The sequence below is a fragment of the Rana temporaria genome, chromosome 9 (genome assembly GCF_905171775.1).
Source record: "Rana temporaria chromosome 9, aRanTem1.1, whole genome shotgun sequence".
NCBI classification, from domain to species: domain Eukaryota; kingdom Metazoa; phylum Chordata; class Amphibia; order Anura; family Ranidae; genus Rana; species Rana temporaria.
In genome coordinates, this window is record NC_053497.1 from 74,003,663 (window position 1) to 74,028,259 (window position 24,597).

At 42.7% G+C, this 24,597-nt stretch overlaps 1 non-coding gene across 1 annotated transcript; it reads right to left on the minus strand.

The window, feature by feature from the left end:
- Positions 1-17,658: 17,658 nt before the first annotated feature.
- LOC120914709 lies at positions 17,659-17,873 on the minus strand. The gene has a single exon (XR_005743718.1). It is a non-coding gene; the product is annotated as a small nucleolar RNA U3 (small nucleolar RNA).
- Between the last annotated feature and the right edge of the window lie 6,724 nt (positions 17,874-24,597).

Here is a 24,597-nt window from a genome sequence, read left to right on the forward strand (position 1 = left end):
CTAACTTCTGTTTGTAAAGGGGTTCCATTCATCTATATCATATATAAGATAAAGGCCTGGTATATATGTTAATGGTGACCCACACAAAAAATGGCGGGGGGTTCCTCCTAAAAATACATATCATACCCTTATCCTTGATGAGCATCTAGTATGGATGTCAAGTAGGACACCACTAAAAAACAAAACAAATTAAGGCATAACCTCCCCCCCCCAAATTCCATATGAGACCTACTGTATGGGAGGACTGCTTGCACTCCCTTATTGGTGACTCTTCTTCAGTGTTCTTGTTACCTTAGGAACATTATAGCCAAGGCAGATTCACTTTAACTTAACATTAAAACACTTAAAATGGAATGATATCCTTAACTTAATTATTTGTAGAAGGGAAGACACAGGAGAAAAGGAAATGGTGCTGCACACCCCGAATAATGCCAAAATGGGAAATTTTCCCCCAATAGGGGTTTTCTCGGCAGCAAAGGTTGAAAGAATGATAGTTGATGTAATTTATAAAATGTTCTCTTTATTGATGACAACCGTAACAAATTAATGAGCTCTGGTACAGAGGACTATAAAAATCAATACATGTGATGCAAACACAATGTAATACACAACATTAAATGTCAACAAATGCTGGTAAGCACACACAATCCTGACACGTTTCGACCCATCAGGGTCTCTTCAGAGGTAGGTTTGCTATGGAGGAATTACATTTGACAATTACATTTTTTTATTAAAAAGCATATTATTGGTATTAGTGAACATTCTAGTGCATAATTACCAATCACGCTGTATTGAAAGGAGTTTCATAACCAAAGGTCCTCTAAAGGGTCTTCACATGATCCCACAAAAAATCCCTTGGCCAGTCGGCTTCTCCAGAGAGGGCGTCCCACCCGACCTCTTGCGGCTTACACCGGTGGGAGCAATTCCCCACACACAGGTGGCGCACAGGGAGGGAAAGGAAACCAGCACCTGTAGCGGATCGGCAGGGGACACTGTTGTAGAGTACATTGTATGTTGCACAAACACGGAGTACAAAGATTTAGTGCAAAATATTAGTTAATTATAGATGGGCGGTCAGTCAAGCTTCAAGGCAAAACCCACATGCACATATTGATTTAATACATTACACTCCATATGTGACAGTAGGCACAAACATGGTGTGTATAATTATATTTGTATATTAAGTCGCATCAAGTGCTCCTATGTAGTGTACAGTATAATTGGAATCGGATATTACTTATTATGGGTCTGTTGTGTATGTGTAGTAATTGATAAAGACCGACTTGGATAGGAATGTGAATGTGTTAAGAAATAGTGTAAGAAGGACAACCCAAGTGGAAAACGGTATGTGAAGGAAGGGAAAAGTTGATAAGTGTATGGGAAGAAGAGGAGAGTGTAGTCTGGTAGGTGAAAGTTGGGATGGGAGGTGAAAGTGATGTGATGTGTAGGATGTGAATGTGAATGAACTGGAAAGAGAAGGGGGTGTGTGTGGAAGATGAATTAATAAGCTGCCAAGCATGGAATGATAAGAAGAAAAGGAAAAAGGTGAAGGTGTGCAATGGAGTAAAAAGGGGGGGGGGGGAGACCAAGCTAGAAACAAATAATAATGAAAAAATATAACAGTGAGGAATAAAAGATGGGGACGGTATCGTGGTGAGTATGCCCTAGTGTAGTAATACAGATGATTGAAATGGCAAAATAGATAAAATAAAAAGTAAAGAATAAAAGGGGAAGGGCGAAAATAAGGAGTGAGAAAGAAAGGGAAAGGAAAGAAACTGTGTGTGACTAAGTGAGGTGGAAAACAAGGGGAATGGAGTGAATTGCGTTAAATATGCAATGAGTGGATAGTGAGGTAAGAAGATGAGGGAATATGTAAGAGTGGGTGGAATGACAATTATGAAACTGAGTTCGAACAAGGGGATTAGATCGAAATGTCGATCTCCTCCCTGACTCACAACAAACTCAGTAAGTCTGCACTTTTCTGGCACACTAAACTATTGACACTTGGTATTGTTATCTTTAAATAAGATCAATCATTTCTCATTAAATTATTTAAACTAAAAAATATAATATATTCCTTTAAATAAATACACATAGGTGGCGTATACTTGGACTGCCAGCAATAGTGCACAGCTTTTTATAACTATTTGATAAGATAATATTCAATAATTGGTATGAACTTTAAACCTCGTTATTGACTACATACTAGTGACCCAATTCATATGTCATGTATAACATTTCATATGTTGTATGTATATTATGCATTTTTTCCTCCTCTTGGCCCATCCAGGTCCCACTTCTACCCTCTGACCGCCGCCTGCCCATGGGGGTGTGGTCCCTACATCTCACGCGTCTTCCTGGAAGGGTGGGGGAGCATAGGGCCCTGTGCTTCCATTTTGCATTCACCAGGTGACGGAATTTCCCTTCTGACTGCCTGGTGTGCTTTCTCCCTGCCAGCGCCGTCACGATATTACGGCGGAAGTGATGGTGGATACCGAGATTTCTGTCTTTTGGAACACTGAGGGAGCCACACGAGGAGCGTCGCCAATGCGGCATCACCCCCACACCGGGTAAATATGGGGTGGGAGGTACGGCGCCTGCGGCTCATCAAGGGAGCAATTATCTTACACTTAAAACAGTGGAATCTTTGGTTGGTCATGAGATGATCCCCAGCCTTCCACCTGGATGGTCACACATTTTCTGGTATCCCACATGCAGGTAACAGATAATTCCCATTTTTTTTGCAGGACTTGGGTACTGATGTGCGGTTCACTACACGACAGAACCCTAGGGCAGTGATATACAGATATATTTAAATGATTCTTACATTTCAGATTGGTTGGCCATACCTGGCCCATAATCCTAAATCTTTCTTGGGATTTATTCTGGGACCTTGAGAACTGGATATTCCTGGTGGACTACTAATCCCCCTACTTTCATCAAGGTAACCACTTGGTATCCCCTCTGACTGCTCTCATCCCTTTCCATTCCAATTTAATTTCACTTCCAGTTTATTACCTTCCCTATCCCATTAGCACTCATATACGGTTGTCATTCCACCCACTCTTACATATTACCTTATCTCCTTACCTCACTGTCCACTCACTGCATATTTAACACGATTCACTCCATTCCCCTTGTTTTCCACCTCACATAGTCACAAACAGTTTCTTTCCTTTACCTTATTTTCTTACTCCTTTTTTCGCCCTTCACCTTTTATTCTTAGATTTGTAATTTATCTATTTTGCCATTTCAATCATCTCTATTACTACACTAGGACATACTCGCCACAATACCATCCCCATCCTTCATTCCTCACCCTTATAATTTTTCATTATCATTTGTTTCTGGATTGGTCCCCCACCCCTTTTTACATCCTCGCTCTGAGACACTGTGTGAGAGAGCTGATTGGAGGACCTCCCTCCACATAGGCAGAGGAATGAAGGAACATGCAGAGTTGTATTATGAATAGACAAGCTCCCTGCTTATCTCCCCCTAAGCGCCCCGCCAGCACAAATTTTCATCTCATGTTATCTCATGTGTCGAAAAACTTGTCAGAAGTGACTCATGCTGATAACAGAAGAACGAAGCACCAGAAACGACACTTAGAGCTTTTGGGAGAGACAAGTAAACACAACATATATACATACATACATACATAGTTATACATAACTGGGATTTACAACCACTTTAAGCTAATATAATACCTTTGGAGAATACCAAAAGTAAGACTGTTATGCATATCAACCAATCAAATTGTAGCTTTTATTCTAATTTTTCCAGTGGAAAGTGAGACAACAAGCATGATTGGCTACTAAAGGCAACACAAGCAGCATCAGTTTAGAACGCAATGTGAAATGCACTTTGTATTGATCAAGTCATCACAGTGATGCAAAAGTCAAGCATCTCCATTTCATTTAAGAAAAACCTATGTTACAAAAATCTCTGGAAGTGCAACAAATTATAAAAAGTTCTAAATTCAATTATAGTATTATAAAAAAAAATACCAGGAAAAACAAACACACATAAGCTAAATCCACAAAAAAATATTAATTACATGGCTTAAAAAAATCTAAATGTTAATTAGGTTCTTTGGCATAAAATCAGAGCCAGGTGTTCAGATTGCAATTTTCTCAAGGACTTCAGAGACTTGATTATCACATGGTACAAGTTTATCTTTGATCTAATGCATTTTATGAAGCCTATCTGACAGTTTATGGTAATGTAGCATTTTGTATGAATGACTGAGGGCGGCCATGTTGCATGCTAATGTGTTAAACAAAGTGGCTTCTCTCTTCTTTGCAAATGACCCCAGCCTTTCCATTAGCAGATTAAAATCTGTTCAAATTTATTTAGTAATGCATTAGAGAGCTTTGGAATAACCCATAGACCCATATTATCTTCAAACAATTGTAGCAGTGGAAGTAATTAATTAAATTTTAATGAAACTTCTGTTTATTTTCTGACCATGAGTAAAGTTCACTTTCATACTGTAGCAAAGAGCACTTGTTAGAACGTCCTTCCTTTATAAAGCATGTTAATTAAGACACAGCTTATGCTCATCCTTACATCTGTAAATACAAGGCTTGGTGCACACGATGGTTTCCTTTTCTATAGTATAACTGGGTCCTTTAACCTTTTCCTCCAATCTCCATCTTGTTAACATGTGCCATTACTTCTAATGCCGCGTACACACCATCGTTTTCTGCGATGGAAAAATGCGACGCTTTATGTGCTTTAAAAAAACGTCATTTTTCAAACTTCAATTGAACAAACGACGTAGCATACACACCATCGCTTTTTCACAACGCTCTAGCACAGCGCAGTTCCGTCAATCACGCACGACGTCACTATAAAGGGTCGTTTCCATGCGGAAGACGGCCTCTTTTGCTGATATCGTGTTGCTGCGTGTTAGTAAAAGTTTGGTGAGATACGATTCGTGATTTTCAGTGACTGTGCTTTAAATTCGTTTTCTGTCGTACAGTTTGTCTATTGTTGTCGGATCTGTGATACAGTGCTTGTACTAAGGACTATTTGTTTAGGCATTACGTTTGGTGTGCACGGTGCTGTTTAGCAGGTCGTTTCTTCAAAGGCCATTCTTTACTTCAGGGCGTAATTTTTAGTCTGATCTGATTTGACGACCGTTTTCTAGCCATGTTGCGGGTACGAACTCGTCGCCGAGATCGTGCTGTGCTTGTTGTTAGGATGTGTGCTGCATCCCAGCGACGGTCCATGAACAGGTGAGGAGGAGGTTGTGGACCAAGAACTGTTGCTACGCAGGGACCAGTTCTCCTCATATGCCTCTGCTGCGGAGATCCGAGAAAATAAACCCTGATGATTTCAGGAATTTTCTTAGGATTTCTGACCCCGTATTTCAGCAGCTTTTGGCTTTGGTGTCGCCATATATCACCAGGGCAGGACAACCGTTATCGGGAAAGCCATCACTGCTGAGCAGATGGCTAGTTGCTACGTTGCGCTACCTTGCAACAGGGAGAAGTCTGCAGGACTTGAAGTTCTCGACGGGCATCTCCCCCCAGGCTCTGGGCCTCATAATCCCTGAGACCTGTTCGGCCATCATTCAGGTTCTCAGACGACTATGTTAAGGTAAGTGGTGTTCTTTCAATGGTAAAACTATAAAAAAAAAAAAAAAAAAAAAAAAAAAAATTTCTAATATGCTCAGAATGCTCACTTTAGTCTCTATGTATGCTGTTCTACACAATTAGTAAAAGCCCTACATGTTTCTTTAATTTAGCCAACCAGTCCATCATCTATGTTGTGGGCAAACCCACCTAGCATAGTCCCTATATTCCCGTTTATTTGTGGCCTCCATTGTAGTGCTTGCATTTTGGTGTGTCCCTATATCCCCGTTTATTTGTGGCCTCCATTGTAGTGCTGCATTTGTGTGTCCCTATATCCCCGTTTATTTGTGGCCTCCATTGTAGTGCTGCATTTTGTGTGTCCCTATATCCCCGTTTATTTGTGGCCTCCATTGTCCAAACCCCCCCCCTAGATTTTTGAAATACATACTAATAATTATTTTTCTTATTTAGATATTTTTTGGGGGGGTTGTTTCTCATCTCATCTTGAGCCCCACTCCCCTAAATATATTTTTACAACATCAGAGGGGGGTGATTAATATGCTTAATTGTTCACAATTTTTTTTTTAAATACTAACCTTTTTTGTTGAATTGTTGGTGGGATCCCTTGTAATTTTAGCTATATTCTGTTTAAAATCTTTGTTCTAATGTTTTTTATTTTTTCTTTCTATCCAGTTCCCCACCACGCCACAGGAATGGCAGACTGTGGCAGCGGACTTCTCCCAGCGTTGGAACTTTCCGAACTGTGGAGGAGCCATTGATGGCAAGCACATCCGCATTGTGCCCCCACCCCATAGTGGATCCCATTTCTTCAATTACAAGGGGTTCCACAGCGTTGTTTTGATGGCGGTGGTCTCTGCAAATTACGAGTTTTTGTACGTGGATGTTGGGAAAAATGGCCGGATGTCGGACGGCGGTGTCTTTGCGGAGACGGAGTTCGCACAACGGCTTCGGTTGGAGGACCTAGGATTGCCACCTGCGGAGGAGAACGAAGAGGGTCTGCCCTTCGTGTTTGTAGCAGATGAGGCTTTTGGTTTGGGTCCCCACCTCATGAGGCCATTTCCCGTACGCACCCCTCACCCATGAGAGGAGGGTTTTTTAATTATCGGCTGCCAGAGCAAGACGTGTGGTAGAGAATGCCTTTGGATCATGGCCAGCCGATTCAGATTGTTTTTAACAGCAATAAACATGGCGGAATACAAGTGGAATTATATTATACTATCTTGTTGCATTTTGCACAATTTTTTGAAAAGAAATTCTCAAACGTACCTGACGGTATGCCTGATGAGGCTGATCTTGTGGCTCCGGAGCCGGGACATCAGGCTAGCCATAGAGGCTTGGCCCCCCAAACCGCACGTGCAGTGCGTCAATCCTATGTGGACTATTTTATGGGGAGGGGGGCCATTGCAATGCCTGATCTTGATTAAAAAAATAAATTTTCTTTTTGTTTGATGAAACAGTGTTTATTTGTTTGATTTTAGTTATTTGTAAGTTTTGGGGGTAATGTTTATTTTTCGTAGGTTCTCATCCAGCCATGTGTTTGGGATGTAATAAATTCCCATGAGTGTTAAATCTTAATAACTCTACAAATATGCCTGAGTAATTGAATGAGTCTGCATGATACCAATAACTACACACAAATTGTTTTGGAGTCCAAAATGTTATTTATTTGTTACTTTTTTTACTTTTGATTAGTACAACAAATCAATATTTTATTTTTTTGGTCTTTTTTGATTATTAGAAAATATAAAAAATTTTTTTCTTTTTTGGTCTTTTTTGATTATTAGAAAATATAATATTTTTTTTATTTTTTTGGTCTTTTTTGATTATTACAAAATATAATATATTTTATTTATTTTTTTGGTCTTTTTTGATTATTACAAAATATAATTTTTTTTTTTTTTTTAAATTCAAGGAAAAAAGAAAATACACCAAAAATTAAACCCTCCCCAAAACATTAATAAATTTTTAAGCTGCGTTCCAGCGTCTTTGCTTTGTGACGTATTTCACGGCAGGCCAGACGTATGTCCTCAACTTGGGCCCTGCAAGGTGAGAACCTCGCCGATGAGGAGCTGGGCACTATACGTGTCCAGTCCCTGACCAGCCCGATTTCCTCCTGAAATGTGGAACCAAAACATGTGTTAAAAGATTGTATGCCTATATCTATATTCACAGAAAATGTGGTAGATGTTACTTTACCGGATGTTGAGGCAGGTTCCTCTTCCTCTACATCCCTCGGGGGTGTGGCTTGATTGGCTTGTGCCTCCTGCCTTTGTGCTTCATTGTGCCCTACAAGATTGAAGAAAGGGAAAACATGAGGTTCAACCATTACGAGCGGCCTGAAATGACACCCAAAAAAATAAGAAATGCTAAACAAAAGGTCACTATTGTTTATTTTTAAACAATTATCAATAAAATAGACCAATATTTAATCCATTCACAAAGTAATCTCAAATCAGTTAACACAATTTTTACGTTTAGATATGTAAGCTAAACAAGTCTCCCCTGGATCTGCTCACCCCTGTGTGTGACCCAACATAGGTTGTGATTGTGACAAACAATTGTGCTACTGAGTACACATGTTCAATAAAAAAAGGAGTAGCAAACGCTCCTTTTTGTGAATCTCAAGGTATTTACGTTTCTTCTAAAATAAGCTGAAACACATTTCCATCTATTCCAGAATTGAATACACCTTTTTTTTAAGCCCCAAAATGTCACAACTTTCATATTTGTGTCGACTAATTGGTCATAGAGTCGTCGTTCATTCGCCCACAATTCCTCAATTTACGATTTTTGTTCAGATACAGTGCTCAACTCCCCTTTGCACATGCCAACTAGGCATGATGCCATTCTCGTTAATATGGTATTGGATTATTGAAAGTCACCGAATGAACGACGACTACGACGACTGCATCATGCGTCCACATTCATAATATTCATTTTATGGTCAACCTGGACAAAAAAAAAAAATGGCACAAAGAACACACAAAAATAATTAAATACACATGGAAAAAACGTACTTCTTCTTCGAATCACCTTATTAATTCGGTAAAGTTGGTGGGGTTCCCTTTTTTTCAAATCCGACCACCTTTTGCGCAGGTGCTCTCTGCTCCTGGTTTTCCCAAACTTCCGCTGGAGCCTACGGATGACCTTCTCCATAATTTGTGCTTTGACTTTATTGGGATGCATGTAGGGGCCATGCTTGGCATCATAGTCCTCCCTCCTCAATATGGTGACCATCTCCACCATTTCATTAAATGACATGTTGGAGGCTCTGCAGCGGAATCTGCGGCGTGGTTGGGCCTGGCCTGCCTCCTGGCTTGAGCTGGAATACACCTCCATGTTGTCCATCTTTTCTCCCTCACCAAACGACAGAGAAGGGGCGTGGAAAGGACGATACCGAACGTCAGGGGCGGGGTGTCGTGCGGAGCGTCATGCGTGCGTAGTGTAAAAGGGATGGGACGTGTTTGGAAACGGCCTGCATAGTCTGTGGAAGAAGTCGTAATTCCCGATCTTTCCTAATAACGACGAGACGTAAGTTTTTAATTCCGACTTTATTATAGATGAATAGGAATGAGTTTGTGGCTAGTTAGGGGAGTAAGCTAGTGCCTTTAATTACATTATGTTTTGGCTTCTGTTTCATGTGCAGAAAGATATGGATGCCCTTCAAGGATGCGGACTTCCTCACAGACTCATCCAAAAATGGAAGGAACATCCAGTTCTGTGGCAAACCAAAAGCACACTAAATAAAACAAAGATGCCAGGGAGAAAGCTAGACAGAGCATGCTTGTTTTTGTGAAAACAAGGGTCCCCAACGCCACAACAGCCACTGTGAAAATAAATCAATTCCATCAGGGGCACCTACAGGGCCCAACGGGTCCAAGTCCTGGCCTCAATGAGGTCTGGGGCTGCAGCTGGACTCCATATACAAACCAACCCTGTGGTACTATAGTCAGCTGCAGTTCCTGGACGACCACATTGAGACCAGGGACCTCCATGTCTACCCTTCCCCCAAGAGGTAGCTCCCAGCTTCCCAGCGCCAATCCTCCAGTCATTCCCTGCAGACAAGAGCAGACAAGCTCGGAGGAAGAGGAAGAGTTCCTGGAGGACCCCAATTGTGAGCCGTGGAGAATGGTATGTGTTTTTTTGTTTGAATTTAGTTAGTATATGACAAGTATAGTAATAATGGTAAATGTATGTTACTATTGTTCTAAATTCTATGTGAATCTCGTAAGTTTAGGGATAGGATCAATAGTCAGTAGTGGGAAAACATGATGGGGTCAAAATGGGCAAATTAATAATGTTGATGAAGGAGTGGGTGGCATTTTCAGATAGGCCAGTAGGGGGGGAGTAACGCAATACACCTGCAAGGGGTCCCAGATGGAAGACACCCTTTTTTAGTACTATCTAGTTGACACTAAATTGATTAAATTAATTTTTGGGGAAAAGGCCACTTATTTACTAAATTAGGCATGCAACAACCCACATAATTCCAGGGGGACCATGTCTGAAGGTGTTTAAGGGGCCACATAATTAAGGATGGCGACCCTGTGTGTAATATATATTGACATTCAATTTGCATCACTCATGATTGTAAAAATGTGTGTGATTAATGACAAACACAAATAACATATGTTCCTTTTTTTCATACACAGGCAGACCCAAGCCAGGAACAGCCAGGGCCAACAGGGAGCCAGGAAGAGACAGGGCCCACAGGGAGCCAGGAGGAGCCAGGGCCAACTGCAAGGCAGGAGGTGGCAGAGCCCACTGGGAGCCAGGAGGTGGCAGGCCCAGTGGGACCCAGGAGCACGCCGGCGGGATACCATCTCCCGGATCCCTCCATTCCGCAATCCAAATAAACGGCTCAGGAGTATGCGACAGATGGAGGAGGAGACCCAGGGCCTGCTTCGCCAAGCTACTGCAGCCATCCGAGAGCCACCCAGTGAAGTTGAGGGGTTCGCAGCGCTCATTGCAGCAAAGCTGTACAATCTGGAGCAGAGCCAGCGTGTGCGCTGCGAACTCCTCATGTTCGAAGCCATAACCATGGCATCCCTGGGGCAGCTCGATGACGACACCCACATTGTGCGGATTGCTCCTCCTGTCCTTGCTGCTCCTCCTGCTCCTGCTCCTGCTCCTGCTCCTGCACCTGCTCCTGCTCCTCCACCTGCTCCTGCTTCTCCACCTCATGAGGCTGCTATGGCTCCTGCCACCTCATCTCCTCCAGGAACCCAGCCCCCAAGGACTCGGGCTACCGGGAGGCTGCAGGGAAGACTGCAGGGAAGGCTGCTGGGAAGAAAAGGGCGAAGAAATAATACGGTGCCCCTGATGGAATTTTTATGTGGACTCACAGGCTGTATTTGTGGCTTCGGGGACCCTTGTTTTCAGAAAAAAACAAGCATGCTCTAAAGTGCTGCCTACCCTGGCATCTTTGTTTTTATTATGTTGTGTTTTTGGGTTGCCACTTTTTTTTTTTCAAAATTTTTATGAAGACTAAAATAAAAATTAATTTTTCAGCCAAATTTCAACATGTTTCTTTATTGTAGATTTGAGAGATCAGTATTGAGTGGGCAGACCCATTAAAAAAAAAATTATGCAAACATTAACAAGGTAAAAAAACATGCTTGTGGGTGAGTAAACTAAAAAATTAGGTTGTTGCAGACACTTCACACACTCCTAAATAAAAACCAAATAGAGATTACTAATCAAATTGGTGACCAAAATTTTAAAAATAAATAAAAGGTGGACCAATATATATATTTAAAATGTTTAAGATGGAAGATACAACTAAATAACAGAACACAAACATAAACATTATCAAACAAGAAAGAAACTAATTAAAAGCTTGTCATAACTATGCAACAAGATCAGCCGCAACAAACGTCCATTTCTGGGTAGCAGTTTAAAGCAGGGGTTAAAGAAGCGCTTTCTTTTCTTGTCTATAAGCTGAAAAACACCTTAACGAATGTGCTGATTCCATTCTGAACAGTCGTTTTACATGAATGAGCGCTGCCGTCTCCTAACTTGCTTCTGAGCATGCGCGGGCTTAAATCGACGTTTTTACGTACACACGGTCAATGTTTAGAACACAGAAAACGACGTCGGCCAAAAACGACACATAAAATTGAAGCATGCTTCAATTTTATGTGTCGTTTTTTAGAAGACATAAAACGACGTTTTTGCCCACACACGGTCAATTAAATTGACGTTTTTGAAAATGACGTTTTTTTCCATCGCAGAAAACGATGGTGTGTACGCGGCATTACATCCTGTACATTTTGATATTCATCTCAAGCAAGGAAACATTTCCATGTGAATAATAGATTTGCTTAAACAAAGGATATTTTACAAAGAATGGAGCTACTTTATGATGGCTGGCAAATGGCAGTAATAATAGATTGTCAGATTTTTATATTATTATGACTTTGTGAAATCATGTGCTATAAGGTGGCAACAATATGTCTTACTTTCTTATCCTATAAACTTTTGAAGTAGAAAAGAGGAGGAAGTGAGATTACTGAGAACTGCTCTTGCTCTGCCCCCAGTACCTATAATCAGATTTTGGACATTCAAGTGCTTACATATTCTTTAAACACAGTAAATAAGCTTTTAACCGCTTGCGGACCAGCCGCCACAGTTTTACTGCGGCAGGTTGGCTCCACTAGGCAAAACTCTGATACCTTACGTTGCTTCGCCTTTTGGGCGCTAGGGGGCACGCGTGCCCACAGCTCGCCACCAGAGTCGATGCCAGTGTGTCAGGGAAACAACCAGAATCAATCCGGTCTGTATCGCCGTTTCCCTGCGTGCATGTGCGGCGGAACGGCAGTTCGACGCACACGTGTGCGCAGCCCAACAGAACAGCACGTGCGCATGCGCACTAGAATACGCATAACGTCAGCCCCTGGCGGGCCAGTCTGTGCCCACCAGAACCCACCAGTGATGCCCACCAATGCCCATCAGTGATACCTTTCAGTGCCCATCCGTGATGCCAATCATTGCTGCCTCAGTGCCTATCAGTGATGCCTGTCAGTGCCCATCGGTGCCTCCTCATAAGTCCCATTTATCAATGTTGCCTATCAGTGCACATCAGTATTGCCCATCAGTGCCGCCTATCAGTGCTGCATAGCAGTGCCACTTATCAGTGCCCATCAGTGCTACCTATCAGTGCTAGACAAGTGCGGTTCGTTTCATTCCAAATTGAAATTCGGACACATTTTTGTTGTTCGGAAATTTGGATGTATACAAAATTTCTGAATTGGAATAGTACTGAATTTAAACGAATCCGAAATAACGAAATTCTAATTCGGACAAAATTTTTATTTAAATCGTTTTCAAATAGTTTTCGAAAACTTTTCAAATTCAAATATTTTTCAAATTCGAAACTTTTTGAATTAGAATAGTTTTCCAATTTCCAAAAATAATAAAATTCTATACCTTTATTTTCTATTCTATTTTAATCTTTTTGGAAATTGGAAAACTTTTCTAATTCAAAAACGATTCGAATTCGAAACATTTTCAAATTCAAATTTTTTCGAAAACTTTTCGAATCGATTTAAAAAAGAATAAATGAAATGAATCCCGAAAACAAATTAAATTAAACAAATTTACCTGTTAATTACATGCCGACCGCGCTATATACAAAATACATCTACAGCGCGGTCGAGTTATTCTGGGAGGACGTCTATGGACGTCCTCCCAGAATTTTGCTCTGGAATCATCCGTGACCGCCTGGTCTAGAAGACCCGGCGCATCACGGATCGTGGTAAATTGCCGCTGATGACGCCGGTTCCTCCCTCCCCTCTCTGTACCGATCAGTACAGTGTGAGAGGAGAGGGGGAGGGGTCGGATGGCAGCAGCAGTGCTGCAGCAATTGCAGTCACAGATCCAGCCATTCATCCCTCCATGCTCAGCCATCCCTGTCCCATACTGTGCACTCTTTGTACTCTGTGTACTCTGCAATACACAATACCCTGCCAATACTCCTGCAATACCCTGCCAATACTCCCGCAATACCCTGCCAATACTCCCGCAATACCCTGCCAATACTCCCGCAATACCCTGCCAATACTCCCGCAATACCCTGCCAATACTCTCCAATACCCTGCCAATACTCTCCAATACCCTGCCAATACTCTCCAATACCCTGCCAATACTCCCGCAATACCCTGCCAATACTCTCCAATACCCTGCCAATACTCTGCAGTACCCTGCCAATACTCGGCAATACCCCGCAATACGCCCCCCGCCACCCTCCGGTGCTTCTACCGACTCACCGGTACGATCAAAGCCAGGATAATTTTTCTTTTATTTCAGGCTTCCCAGCCTAGAGGTGAGATGTGGGGTCTTATTGACCCCATATCTCACTGTAAAGAGGACCTGTCATGCCATGTTCCTATTACAAGGGATTTTACATTCCTTATAATAGGAATAAAAGTGATCAGAAAATTTATTTTTGAGGAAAAAAGTGTCAAACTAAAATAAATAAAGTAAAATGAACAATATTATTATTATTTTTTTTTTAAGCGCCCCTGTCCCTGTGTGCTCGCATGCAGAAGCGATCGCATACGTAATTCCCGCCGACATATGAAAACGGTGTTCAAGCTACACATGTGAGGTATCACTGCGAACGTTAGAGTGAGAGCAATAATTTTGACCCTAGACCTCCTCTGTAACTCAAAACATGTAACCAATAAAAAAAATTAAAGCGTTGCCTATGGGGATTTTTAAGTATCGAAGTTTGGCGCCATTCCACGAGTGTGTGCAATTTTGAAGGGTGACATGTTGGGTATCTATTTACTCGGTGTAACTCCATCTTTCATATTATGCAAAAACATTGGGATAACTTTACTGTTTTTTTTTTAAAGCACAAAACAGTTTTTTTAAAAACACGTTCAAAAAATTGCTGCGCAAATACTGTGCGGGATAAAAAGTTGTAATGACCGCCATTGTATTCTCTAGGGTCTTTGCTAAAAAAGCTTATATAATGTTTTGGGGTTCTATGTAATTTTCTAGCAAATAAGTGATGATTTTTACATGTAGGAGAGAAATATCAGAATTGGCTTGGGTGCTCCAAAACGCCTGGAGGTGCTCCCTGCATGTTGGGCCTCTGTATGTGGCCACGCTGTGTAAAAGTTTCACACATGTGGTATCGCCATACTCAGGAGGAATAGCAGAATGTGTTTTGGGGTGTAATTTGTGGCATGCATATGATGTGTGTGAGAAATAACCTGCTAATATGAAAATGTTGGGAAAAAAAAAAGAAAAAAAATCTTGATTTTGCAAAGAATTGTGGGAAAAAATTACAACTTTAAAAAACTCACCATGCCTTTTTCTAAATACCTTGGAATGTCTCCTTTCCAAAAGACCAAATAATATACACCAATTTGTACTTATTTTTACCAAAGATATGTAGCAGTATAAATTTTGGCCAAAATTTATGAAGAAAAATTACAAATTTTATAAATTTTATAACAGAACCGAGAAAAAAATCCTTTTTTTTTACAGACTTTTCAGTCTTTTTTCTTTTATAGCGCAAAAATTAAACAAAATAAAATGGTGATTAAATACCACCAAAATAAAGCTCTATTTGTGTGGGAAAAAAGGACAACAATTTCATATGGGTACAGTGTTGTATGACTGAGTAATTGTCATTCAAATTGTGAGAGCACTGAAAGCTGAACATTGATCTGGTTAGGAAGGGGGTTTAAGTGCCCAGTGGTCAAGTGGTTAAAGTATATCACTAGGCAATACATTTGCTTTTAGTTTTTGATAGTGAGGAAGGGTTAGACTCTCTGCCAAGTTTTATTCCTGTCTGTGACCCCCCATTTGGGGAAATTCCCTCTCCTTTTTGTACTGGTAGACATTGTCGATGAGAGAGAAAGTGCAGAGACATCCAAGATTTTAGAGTTGTCACCAAAACAAGAAATAAGGGGACATCTTCCAAAGGGAACACCTGTTTTGGGATGACTGTCTAAGAACACAGAATACTTTATTAATCCCAAAGTAAAACTGGGAAAGAGAGGAATTTCTTTCACTTTGGGAGGGATCCTATAACATTCTGCTGCATCTCTCACCTCCAGAAGTGAGGAAAATTACTTCAATGATACACAAATAGCAAAGTAATAACTCAGTAGGTCCCTTTCTATATCCAAAACCATGAAAAAATATGTTTTTACGGTTAATACAGTTTATGAATGTTACTTACTGTATATAAGACTTTCGTTCTGAATCAAAATTTAGACAATGTTTTTGTTATTCGGAAATTCAGATGTAACAAATTTGAACGAATCCAAAATAATGAAACAAAATTTCGGATGAAATTCAAATTCAAATATTTTTCAAATATAATTCAAATAGGTTTCAAATCAAATTAGAATTTCCAAAGAGAATAAAATAGAATAGAAAATAAAGGGATATAATAGCAAATAAAGGAATAACAGAAAATAATAGAATAGAGTAAAACAGAACAAAACAGAATAATAAAAAAGATAGAATAGAATATAACCACCTTCTGACATTCAAATTTTAAGTAGAATACATTTGAATTAAAATAGAATAGAATAGCAGACTCCTGCCTGTCAGGTGGAAGCATTCAGGTGGCTGTGCTGCCTCCAGATTGTTTCCACACACCCCAGTACCGGCAGTGCCCCCCCATGTATTCCAGGCTCCGCTTGCCCATCTGCAGGCCTAGGACCGACATGGTGGGTGGCGGAGGGTAGAGGGGAGGGGGAAGAGCGGACACATGTCTGCTCTCTTCCACTTCTTGCTGTGACCCACAAAGCGACGTGTATAACATCACTTCCAGGTCACCCTGTCACTTCCCTAGACTAGCATAGCATAGTCATAGTGCATGCTTGGCCAATCATCAGTCAGAAATGCACTGCGATGCCGCAGTGAATTATGGGCCGTAACACGCCAGTCGAATTTGGCGTGAACGGGCCGCAACGTTCGTATTTCGACGAATGGTTGAACATACGATGTTCTAGTCGAACGGGAGTTCGACTCGAACACGAAGCTCATCCATACCCATCAGTAGTCACTGGTTGTTGGAACAACCACTAAGCTGGAAGTTGTCCCATTTCACAGTGGTAATAATACTGCTGCTACGGGTTTTACTTCACATTGCGGCTGGAGGTACACTCATCTGAACATTCATTCAGCCATTCGCACAAAAATCTCTATAGACTGTACATCTCTGGACCCCTTTACAGTGCACAGCACCCTGCATCTCTGGACCCCTTTATATTACACAGTCCCTTACACAGCACTTACACAGCACTCTGGACCCCTTTACATTACACAGCCCCCCTGTACCTCTGGACCCCTTTACATTACACAGCCCCCTGCATTTCTGGACCCCTTTACATTATACAGCCCCTTGAGTGCAAATCCCCCCTTGAGTGCAAATCCCCCTTTCAGTGCAAATCCCTCCTTCAGTGCAGACCCCCTTCAGTGCAGACCCCCCCCTTCAGTGCAGACCCCCCATCCCATTCAGTACCTCAGATCAGCAGGGCACAGGCACAGCAGGTCCCCTCCCCCTGTGAACATATAAACACTGGAGGGGGAGGCGGCTTCACTCTGCTCGGCTGTGCCTGTGTGACATCTGGCCCGGGACCACTCAGACAGCCCGTGGCCATGAGAGAAGGGGATGGTTGGTCAGGTGCAGTGGTGTCACCCCGCACCCCCCCTGCAATGCCCCTGCCTGCAGCTCGCCTCTCTCCCTGCTCTAACATGTCTGGCACCACGGCGCTGCATAAACCCACCCTGCAGCGCTGTCACCGCTTCAGTTGTGGAGGGGGGGTGCCGGCCTGATACCCCCCCAGTGTGTGGTACCGGGACGGCCCCCTCCCCCCACTTGGTACGCCACTGTCTCCCTCATATTATTTCTCGCACTGGTTGAATGTTTTTCGCCTACACTGTAACTTTAGGCTGTTTTCTCTATTGGTGAATGTTCTTTAACTCTCATAGTCAAAAGTTCTTATGACTATTTTTCTGTTAGATGAAATGCAACATATAGAAACTGACATTACACATATATTACAAACATGATGGGGATTATTTTTTTTTTACTCTGAATGAGCTCCCACCTGCCATCTTCCCACCTAGAAAGATGACCAAGTCATCAAATGGTGGCAGCACCTGCACAGATCAGCACTGCCAGCAGGAGTCCTAACGAGACAAGAACCCTAAAATTCATCATCGTGGAAGGTAAGTTTGGACACTTTCGAGCACATTTCTCCCTTTGCATCCTACAGAAATGATCCCTGAAAGTATAGTCCTTTATTTGTTAGCTTTGCATAAAGTTATTCTTAAAGGGACAATGCAAAGTCAAAATTTTTGATTCTCACTGTTGGTGTCAAACACTGTTATGTGCCTTAAAGCTAAATACTAACCTCCCTCGTATCTTGTGTGAACCACAAAAGACCCCATGTAATGGAGAAATGAGGTAGGGGTTCACAGTCCAAATAAGGAGAGCAGGTCAGGGTGACAATGCTGTTCCTTTGTAGATGCAGTGCAGTGAGGGAGCATTGTCACCTTAGAATAGGCAGTGTGTAGTGGCAGGATCACTGGGTAAAAATAAAGGGAACAAAAGAAATCTAATGCCGCGTACACACGGTCAGAATTTCCGATGAAAAAAGTCAGATGGAATATTATCATATAATATATCGGATATTCCAACTGTGTGTATGCCCCATCAAACTTTTTATGTCGGAAATTCCGACGGACTTAGAAAAAGAACATTCTCTTTTTTTCCGACCGAAAAAATTCTATTGGAAATTCTGTTCGTCTGTATGGAATTCCGACAGAGAAAAACACGCATGCTCGGAAACTATTTGACGCGTGCTCGAAAGCATTGTACTTAATTTTTCTAGGCTCGTCGTAGTGTTGTTCGTCACCGCATTTTTGATGGTCGGAATTTGGTGTGTCCGTGTGTATGCAAGACAGCTTGAGTGGAATCCCATTGGAAAAACCCATCTGAGTTTATTTTGACGGAAAAAACGGTTGTGTGTACACCGCATTATACAACACCACGTCTAACAACTAGTAAACTGCATTATATTACATTTTTCTGTTTTGGGATTAAATATGCTTTAGGATTAAAAGCCCCACATTGAAAAACAACTGGGTCAAAACATAGTAGCATGTTTATAGGTAAAGCATAGATTTCAAGGGATATAAAGCTCAGAAACAGTTATTCACAATCAAATAAATCACATATCTAACTCCCAGTAAAGTTAGAATTTTGTTTCTTTTTTTTTGTTTTTTCTTACAGAAAACTTCCTTAGCGACGAAAGTATAAAAATAAAATATATTTTGTTACAGAAAATTGGCTCTGGAAGACTGCACAATATTTTAAATGAAGATGCCTTTAGGGAACCTATAATAGTAAATCTGCATAATGATGACATCTTCTGGCCATTGGGAACTATTACAGCAAGATATATATAATACATATATATAGAAAATACCAAATTCAGACCTGGCCTGAAGTTTAAAATTCTCTCTGTTTGATCCATGTTCTTTTTCTATAAAATGCTAGAGAACTAAACTTAGAAATAACAATTTGAGATGTAAACAGGTTAACTTAATGTAATCTAGTTAAGAAATGTCATGTTAATCTTGCCAAGTAGAAGTTATAAAGGAGTTAATGTTTCTTTACAGTTTTAAACCGACTAGAGCAAAGCGCTAAAAAACACTTATCAGATTAAGTGGTACATTTTCACAAAAGTGGCATTTCAATTAAAAATGTAATCGTTAATTGGCCTATATTTTATCTCCCTTCTAAGTTTATGGCTCTGTTTCCACACACTTTCGAGCTTCAGTTTTTTTTTTTTTGAGTTTACAACCATGAGCCCCTGAGGCAAAATTTAACGTGGGCATCTTGTAGCTAGGCGCTGGACTACATGGCGAAGGAGACATTGTCCTTTTTACAATTAGTTTTACTTTTTTACTTTCTACTGACATGTTGGTTGCTGTGCTGCACTATCACCTCCAGTCAGCAGGGGGAGAAGTTCCAGGGGAGGGCTGGCAGCCTCGGGCCTGGGGGGGAAAGTCCATTGCCGACCAGCCATTGTCATTATACGGCGGCAGGTTGGCTCCCCTGCGTGGCGTGACGCTGGAGCCGATGCACGAGGCTGCGATATCTGCTGGCAACCCACGATCGCTCCTGAGAGAGCCAGTCAATGTAAATAGACAGATCCCTGTTCTGACAGGGGAGTTAGACAGAGATCTGCTGTTCCTAGTGATCAGTAACAACTATCTCTCTCTCTACTCTCTGTCAGTACACCCCCCACAGTTAGAAACACCTACCAGGGAACACAATTAACCCCTTGATCACCCCTAGTGTTAACCCCTTCCCAGTCAGTGACATTTATACAGTAGTCAGTAGCAATTTTTAGCACTGATCACCAGGGCCGGTACAAGGCAGGGGCAGAAGGGTGCCCTGGGCGCTACCATTTTGTATAGGAGGGGGGGCGCAGCCGCAGGTGAAGTTCTGCCACGGCCGCCAGTAAAGTGACCTGTGTGTCATAGCCAGCGTGCTGACTGCCATGTGTGCTCGCCACTCCTGCATCCGGGTCCGTCACCTCCCGCCCCTGCTCCCTTCCCTGTCTGCTTACTCCCCCTACGGAGGAGTCTTAGTCCCTCCCTGCCAGCGGCGTGATGTCACTTCACTCACGGCCGGAGGCGAGGGGGGAGATGGAGGACTCCGAGGGCTGCCCAGGGAGCTGTGTCGGCGCTGCCTGTGATGTGACTCACAGCCTGGGAGCTAGAGAGGAGGAGCTGCCGACGAGGAGCCTGCCTGGCTCTAGCTGGAACCTGGGTCTTTGCTACAAAATAGACTACTGAACTGTAAAGTAAGCAGATAATAAAATGGCTAGTTGGGGGGGGGATGTTTTGGGGGGGCTGACTGACTTAAAAACGGGGGGGGGGGGCACAGTTTGCCATCTTCGCCCTGGGCACCAAATGGCCTTGTCCCAGCACTGCTGATCACTGTATAAATGTCAATGGTCACAAAAAATGTGTCCGATCTGTCCGCCGCAATGTCGCAGTCCCGCAAAATATCTCTGATCACAGCCATTACTAGAAAAAATAATAATAATAAAAATGCCATAAATATATCCCCTATTTTGTAAATGCTTTAACTTTTGCGCAAAGCAATTAACCACTTAAGCCCCGGACCATATTGCTGGTCGAAGACCAGAGCACTTTTTGCGATTCGGCACTGTTGCTTTAACTGACAATTGCGCGGTCGTGCGAAGTGGCTTCCAAACAAAATTGGCATCCTTCTTTTTTTCCCACAAATGGAGCTTTCTTTTGGTGGTATTTGATCACCTCTACGGTTTTTAGTTTTTGCGCTATAAACAAAAATAGAGCGATAATTTTGAAAAAAATTACTATTTTTTACTTTTTACCATAAATATCCCCCAAAAATATAAAAAAAACATTTTTTTCCCTCAGTTTAGGCCGATACGTATTCTTCTACATATTTTTCGTAAAAAAAAAATCGCTATAAGCTTTTATTAATTGGTTTGCACAAAAGTTATAGCGTTTACAAAATAGGGGGTAGTTTTATGGCATTTTTATTGATATTTTTTTTTACTAGTTATGGTGGCGATCAGCGATTTTTTTTTTGGTACTGCGACATTATGGCGGACACTTCGGACACTTTTGACACATTTTTGGGACCATTGGCATTTTTATAGCGATCAGTGCTATAAAAATGCATTGATTACTATAAAAATGCCACTGGCACAAAAGGGGTTAACACTAGGGGGCAGGGAAGGGGTTAAGTATGTTCCCTGGGTGGGTTCTAACTGTAGGGGGGGTGGACTCACTAGGGGAAATGACTGATCGCTGTTCATACATTGTATGAACAGACGGTCAAGCATTTCTCCCCTGACAGGACCGGGAGCTGTGTGTTTACACACACAGCTCCCGGTTCTCGCTCTGTAACGAGCGATCGCGGGTGCCCGGCGGTGATCGCACCCGCCGGGCACGCGCGTCGGGATCAGGGACGAGCGGGGGGGGCACGTGCCCCTAGTGGCCGCTTCGCGAGGCGACGTAGAGCTACGGGCTCTCGTGCAGGGGAGCCGACCTTCCGCCGTAGAACTGCGGCGGCTGGTCGGCAAGTAGTTAATATACGCTTATTGCGTTTTTTTTTTTTTTTTTTACCAGAAATATGTAGAATACCAGGAGTCTCCAAACTTTTTGAACAAAGGGCCAGTTTACTGTCCTTCAGGCTTAAGAGGGGGCCAGACTGTGGTCAGTGTGAGTAGAAAATGTCCCAACATCACTGGGATTAAACAATGCCCCATCATTGGTTTTCACAGGAGGAACAGTGCCCCATTAATGGTATCAGTAGGAATAATGGTACCCCATCATCGGTGTTTGCAGGAGAAAGAAACCCAATCAATGGTGTCAGTGGGAGGAAGGGTGCCTTATTAATGGTGTCAGTGGGAAGAATGGTGCCCCTTAGCAGGAGGAATAGTGCCCCATCATTGGTCTTAGCAGGCAGAATAGTACCCCATTGAAGGTGTCATTGGGAGAAAGGGTGTCCTATTAATGGTTTTAGTGGGAGGAATAGTGCCTCATCATTGGTCGCAGGAGAAATAGTGCCCTATTGTTGGTACCAATGGGAGGAAGGGTGCCCTATTAATGATGTCAGTGGGAAGAATGGTGCCCCCTAGCAGGAGGAATAGTGCCCCATCATTGGTCTTAGCAGGAGGAATAGTGCCCCATCATTGGTCTTAGTAGGAAGAAAAGCGCCCCATGATTGGTATCAATGAGAGGAATAGTGTCCCATCGATGGTGTCAGTGGGAGGAAGGGTGCCCCATTAATGGTATCAGTGGAATAAATAGTGCCCCATCATTGGTCTTAGCAGGAGGAATAGCGCCCCATCCATGGTGTCAGTGGGAGGTAGGGTGCCCCATCATTGGTGTCAGTTGGAGAAATAATGTCCCAAGGGCCAAGTAAAGGCAAGCAAAGGGCGGCATCTGGCCCTCGGGCTACAGTTTGAAGACAACTGGCCTAAACGGAAGAAGAAATTATTATTTTTTTTGGATATTTAGCGAAAAGTTAAAAAAATATATATATTTTTTTAAATTGTCGCACTTTTTATGTTTATAGCGCAAAAAATAAAGACCGTAGAGGTGATACCACCAAAAGAAAGCTCTATTTGTGGGGAAAAAAGGCATACATTTTATTTGGGTACAACATCACACGACCGCACATCGTCAATTAAAGCGACGCAGTGCCGTATCGCAAAAATGGCCTGGTCAGGAAGTTAGTAAATCCTTCCGGGGCTGAAGTGGTTAAACAGCCGAATCATCTCACCATCACCAGTGCCAATCAATGCAGCCTCACCAGTGCAGCCTGATCAGTGCCCATCAGTGCAGCCTGATCAGTGCCCATCAGTGCAGCCTGATCAATGCTGCCTCACCAGTGCAGGCAGTGCCCAGGCATCAGTGCAGCTTGAACAGTGCCCATCAATGCAGCCTCACCAGTGCAGTCTGATCAGTGCCCATCAGTGCAGCCTCACCAGTGCAGACAGTGCCCATCAGTGCAGCCTGATCAATGCTGCCTCACCAGTGCAGACAGTGCCCAGGCATCAGTGCAGCCTGATCAGTGCCCATCAGTGCAGCCTCCTCAGTGCAGACAGTGCCCATCAGTGCAGCCCGATCACTGCCCAATAATCAGTGCATCCTGATCAGTGCAGCCTCACCAGTGCAGACCCTGCCCGTCAGGGCAGCCTGATCAATGCAGCCTCACCAGTGCAGACAGTGTCCAGGCGTCAGTGCAGCCTAATCAGTGCCCATCAATGCAACCTTACCAGTGCAGACCGTGCCCAGAAATCAGTGCATCCTGATCAGTGCCCACCAGTGCAGCCTCACAAGTGCAGCCCGTGCCCATTAGTGCAGCCTGATCAGTGCCACCTCACCAGTGCAGACACTGCACAGGCATCAGTGCAGCCTGATCAGTGCCGATCAGGGGCTGCTCTGTGCAAAACCACTGCACAGAGGAGGTAAGTATAACATGTTTGTTATTTTTAGAGAAAATAAAACCAAGACTTTACAATCACTTTAAATAATATCTCCTAGATAGGCAGTTGAATGTCAACAAACTGTCCAGGAATTCTGTCTGACACCACTGGGAACCCCTGGCTGCTTTAATTGCAAACAGAAGCAAGTAGGGGAAGGAACTTTTTTTTAGCATTATGCCGTGTACACACGACTGTTTTCCACGATGTGAAAAATGATATATATTATTTTAATGTCATTAAAAACGATCGTGTGTGGGCTCCAGAGCATTTTTCGCGACGTTAAAAATGGGCATTAAAAATTTAGAACATGTTTTAAATTTTCACTTCGTTATTAACGTTGCCGCATTTAACGGTGTAAAAAATGGTCGTGTGTGGGCTTTAACGACGTGAAAATAAGGCGCATGCTCAGAAGCAAGTTATGAGACGGTAAAACTAGCGTTCGTAATGGAGATGGCACATTCATCACGCTGTAACAGACAGAAAAGCATGAAGACTGAAAAGCGCGAATCAGCAAAAGCAGCCCCAAGGGTGGCGCCATCCGAATGGAACTTCCCCTTTATAGTGCCGTCGTACGTATGATCGTGTGTAGGCAATGCAGGCTTAACAATAATCGGGTTGAAAATTTTTTTTTTTTCTAGACCATTAAAATCGGTCGTGTGTACGCGGGCGGCATTAGTTATTTTTTTCACTTTTGTCTCTTTTTCTGGAGCACATCCAATATGTGTTCACTTTCCTGTGCAGGTATATGACACCCACCAAGCAGAATTAATGGAATTCTGTTAATGTTTCCCTTTAAGACACAAGATCTATTCTACCCAGTTACCCTTCGGCCCAGATTCAAGAAGCACTTGCGCCCGCGCAACCATAGTTGCGCGGCGCAAGTGCTTACTTGCTCCGGTGTAACGAGTGCTCCTGATTCAGGAACCTCGTTACACCGAATGCAGCCTAGGATCTGACAGACA